This window comes from Arvicanthis niloticus, chromosome 27 (genome assembly GCF_011762505.2).
Source record: "Arvicanthis niloticus isolate mArvNil1 chromosome 27, mArvNil1.pat.X, whole genome shotgun sequence".
NCBI lineage: Eukaryota > Metazoa > Chordata > Mammalia > Rodentia > Muridae > Arvicanthis > Arvicanthis niloticus.
In genome coordinates this window covers 28799525-28804597 of record NC_133435.1, presented here as the reverse complement: position 1 = coordinate 28804597, position 5073 = coordinate 28799525, and positions in this window count along the sequence as shown.

Sequence of the window (5073 nt, the reverse complement as noted above, 5' to 3'; positions counted from 1 at the left end):
CTCTGGTTCTGATAGCCTGGACCTGACCTCTCTTGAAACCTCTTGACTTGCCCTAATAGCTGAAAGCAACGCAATCAAGAGGCTAGCTATTGCTGCGGTGGCAATGGGTGAATATCCACCCACAACGAAGGTTTCTACCCCAAACATACCTTTCAAAGGTGTACCTCGTATCCTGTAGTCTTTTAACCCGCCCCAAAACTTGGGTGGTCTTCCGCGGCGCCTTGAAATTCCCGGGTTCTCGGCACCAGATGTTGTGCGCACCTCTTTTGTGTCCCCTTCGACCTCGAAAAAGGACACGGAGGCAGTAATCGGGTATCACTACAGACGAGGCTTTACTTCTTGTAACAGCAAAAGCAGAAAAGACCCCAAGCCTGGGAAAGGCACTGCTATATATACCCTAGAGTGGCGTGTTCACTTCTGATTGGCTGTTCACTCATCACCCCATATTACGCCCCGGGATGGGCAGTGACTTTGGCGCGCCTTTTGCCTTTTGCACCTGCACAGTCAGTTGTTTACAAGTGGGAGGACAGGATATCTGCGCCATCTTGGCACTTCGGCTCCCAAGTCGCAGAGTTGGGAAGGTTGAGAACCGTGGTCTATCCCCATGGTAACTCCATGATTGGGGGTTAGTTCTTTGTCCCTGCTGACCCTGGCACATGGTGGCACACAGCATTCTTCTCTTCCCTCTTTGTCCATCATTTTATCCGCTTGTGAGCAGACTGTATAAACCCGGAGACAACAGTGACTGCTGGAGACATGTTAACTTTATCCACTCAGACGGTCTGCTGAGCACTGGGGTAGTCACTGCCAAGGAGCATCCCAGTTTTGCAAGGTGCACTGAGAATGAATGGATGGCTTTCTACTTTCATCCTAAGGGGTTCCGACCTACAAAACAAGGGCTTTGGATAGCAAAGCTAGCTCTGAAGTGGGAAAGCACATACCTTTCTCAATGTTCTGAAATGCAATGTGGTGCTGGGTGGATGAGCTGCTTCCTATGGTCGAGGGGCAGAGCTCCTGCAGGACACGGACTGAGGACCCGGATCGAGAAAAGGGAGGTGTTTGCTGACAAGGGGAAGGGGTGTTGTCAGCGAGAGGTTCACACACAGCATCAGTTTAGGTGGAGCAACTGTCTGTGAGCCCCACGAGATCATCCCCTTCCCCCCTGTTTATCCCCTGAGAATTCCCTCTGGTGTTGATGCTCCACTGTCTTTTCCTCTGTGTGGACCAGAAACATACCAGTGGCTTCAAAGCTGCTTTTCATTATCTCCGCCACCTTTAAGCTTCTACCAAACCACTGCTCTCCCTTTTTGCTTCTCACCAGAGCAGATGGCATGTTTTCTTCTTGGATACTATTTGTTTCATGGTGCGGGGATTAAGCTCGGGGCCTGGCATATATTAGACAAGTGCTCTAATGCAGACCCACATCCACAGGCCCCTTTTACTTTGCTTTGAGACAGGATCACATGTAGTCCAGGCTAACCTCAAGCTTACTGTAACTGAGGATAACCTTGAACCTCTGACTCTCCTGTCTCTGCTCTCTGAGTGCTGATGGCAAACAGGCATGCACCATTGATGCCTGTTTAAGTGGTGCTGAGATCACACTGTGGGGCTCGGGCATGCTAAGTCTGGTGCTCTACCAACTGAGCTACATCCTAAACCTCTTTTCATGATCATTTTCAAAATGCTAACTATCCCAGGCTGGCCTCATTGGGAGCCTCTTGTGTCAGTCTCTGAAATAGCTGGGATTACAGGTCTCTGCCACCCATACCTGACTTCTTAGATGCTCCCAGAAATACAATTTTCATCTTCATTATTGATTGAAACATTTCATGCTGATGTCTCCAATAACGTCACCTTTTCAGTTGGTTCCTTGTCAGAATAGTGAAGCCCCTCTGTCTTTGCTGGTCCCACCTGAATTACAGTTCTGTCTTGGGGTCTCAGATGCTGGCCTATGTTGTGCTTGTTCCCACCTCTAGGTTCTCTTGAGCTTGTTTCTCCCTGTCTTTCAAATGCCAGTGTATGCATGTGTGTGTACATGTGTGTGTATGCATGCATTCGTCATGCTTCTATGCATGGGTGTATGTATGTATGTATGTATGTGTGTGTGTGTATGTATGTATGCATGCATGTATGTATGTGAGAGAGAGCAAGCACACACGCATTCACATATGTATGTGAATATTCTAATCCCAAATCTCTCCTCTTTTACTTAGTGGTTTAATCAACTCTTACATACTCAACCATTACCTCCCAGATCTCAGATCTACACCTCTTTTCTAGATTATCACTAACCTCCAGTCTATACACCTGGCTTTGTGCTAAGCAACTACACTGGGGTGTTTTGGTGTATAGAGTGGAGTTTCATGATAACCTAGAATAGACGTGTAGATTTGAGAGGTAGGAAGTGACAGTTGAGCATATAAAAGGTGATTAAATCACAGAGTAAAAGAGGAGTAAAAGAAAACCAGCTTAAACAAATTTTTGTTTTGGGTTTGTGTGTGTGTGCATGTGTGTGTGTGTGTGCATGTGTGTGTGTGTGTGTGTGTGTGTGCGTGTGTGTGTGTGTGTGTGTGTGTGAGTTGCTAGCGATTGGACCCAGGGTGCTACACATGCAAACACATGATGCAAATGGAGTAGTCATCTTTAAGCAAATCCCCAACCTTGTACTAGTGTTTGGTATTTTACCTCTTTACCATCACTCTGTGGGCCCCTTCAGAGCTAGACTGTAAAAGAATTCATCCCCAGGGTTTAGCACAAGTGCTTGACCCATAGCAAAGATTTACTACATACTTACTGAATAAACTTGGACCATGTGCATTTTATACAACCTACAGGACTCCAGATCTGTCTCCATCTACAGGAAATACTGTGGGGTTGGCTAGATGTTCCCTGTGTTTATTCACTAAGTACAGCACTGTGCCACACAAGGGCACTTTCCCACAAGTACACACTTCGTACTGAGCACACTCCCCAGGTCCTCTAGTCTTTCCTTCCCCCCTCTCCTCCCAAATGGTTCCCTTTGTCCCCCTGGAAAGTTCAACTTTTACTTTCAAGGCTATACACCATGTCACTGAACATGAACCAATAAGACAGATACTGATCGCTGATGCTCCAGGATTATAGTTGAGGAAATTCTCTCTTGTGCTCTAGCAGCTTATTGCCTATGAATAAGTAAACCCCAAGGGTGGTGGAAGAAGATGATTTTAAATAACCTACTCTATTTAAAAAGCCAATAGAGATCGATAAACAACACTGCTCCAGAATGAGAAGTAATAGCTCTCAGGGGTCAATGAGCAGGACTGAAGGCACATTTTATGTTAACTAATCATGTCGCCGTGGATAAAAGGGATGTGTAGCCACATAGCACATGGAAGGGATGAGGGGTCCCACCTATTACTAAAGCTACAGAGGGACATGCAACCCTACTTGGGGTTCCATGGCCTCTCCTGTGTTGTACATAGGTTATGGTAATTCCATTATACGGGTGTCATGGGGTGAGTGAGGTTTTCAAAGGTTTAACTGTTGTCACGAAAAGCACAAACTTGCCAGGTGGTGGTGGCGCACACCTTTAATCCCAGCACTTGGGAGGCAGAGGCAGGCAGATTTCTGAGTTTGAGGCCAGCCTGGTCTACAGAGTGAGTTCCAGGACATCCAAGGCTACACAGAAAAACCCTGTCTTGGAAAAAAAAGAAAAAAGAAAAGCACAAACTAAGAGTTTTCTTAAGCCCATATGTCTGATCACCATCTGTCTTCAAGGCTAGTGGATGGAACTGCCTGATTGGGCTTCGGGTCTAACAATATGATGCCACCTTTGTCTGACATTGTCTTCTCACAGAGCAGAATGACACCAACTACCCTGGCAATGCATTTCAAGTGCCATGTGACATTCACAATATCCACCTCCAAGCCCTGAGCAGCATCCTGGGTCAAATGAGGCCTAGAGACTGGAGGCAAGTCTGCAGAGTATGGCGTGTCACTTCTCATGGTGGGTGGAGGATTCCCCCAGTCCTAAATCTTCTTACTCTTCCGGGTTAGGAGGTAGAATCCCCAAGCCAGCCCAGGAAGCCTGAGCTCCTTAACCCAGAAACAGAGAGCTGACCCAGCCAAGACCAGTTGCAGGTGGCCAGCTGTTCAAGCCACTCCACAGGAGTCACACAGGGTACTTCCTGCAGCCCACACAGAGGCTTCTTCTGTTTGCAAAACTTGCTTTAAAAACTTGCCTTTCCCATGGACAGAATCCCCTTAGGATATAGCAGAGGTAATTGTTAATCTACATTCCCAGATCATTCTTCAGTGAACCTAAGATGCTTGAGTGTGTTAAATATATATTAATTCTTCCATGAATATTCGCAAAGAAATCTATACCCAGTTCCCTTTCCTACATCCAGTAGGAAATATAAAATAATAAACTATATTTAAAAACAGAAGCTCACAGTTTCAGGGTAAACAGGTAAAATACAACACTCTACTTGGAAATTTTTTATTCTCCCTGACAGTATCTTGTGGTGAGAATTTTGTGCTTTTGGTTTCTTTAAAAAACACAGAAATATTATATGAGTAAGTTTTCATCTCGATCCCAGGTGTCCCCAGGGATAAAAGGCCACTTTGAAGCAGATGATTGTGATTTGTCTCATGCTCTAGCAGAGGCAGATATTTTCTGCAACAGTGTGATGTTTGGAATTCTAGAGACATTTTGGAGGATATATGAATGCTAGAGCATGGATAGGTGGGTTTTTGGTTGATTGCTGATAGTTGTGGTTTGTTAAGTAGAAAGAAGAAGAAGAAGAAGAAGAAGAAGAAGAAGAAGAAGAAGAAGAAGAAGAAGAAGAAGAAGAAGAAGAAGAAGAAGAAGAAGAAGAAGAAGAAGAAGAAGAAATAATAATTAGATATCCTGGCAGCAAAGATCAAATGTGCCCCAAGGGACTTGACACCCCTAATCAGCAGGAAGTAGTCTAATGATAACATCACCCCCTCTCCCCACTATCCTTTTTTCCCTCGTATCTAGGGTTTGAAGAGTGGAAGAAAAGGGGTGGAGAAGGGTGGGGAAAAAAAGAACCTACAAACTAGCCAAAG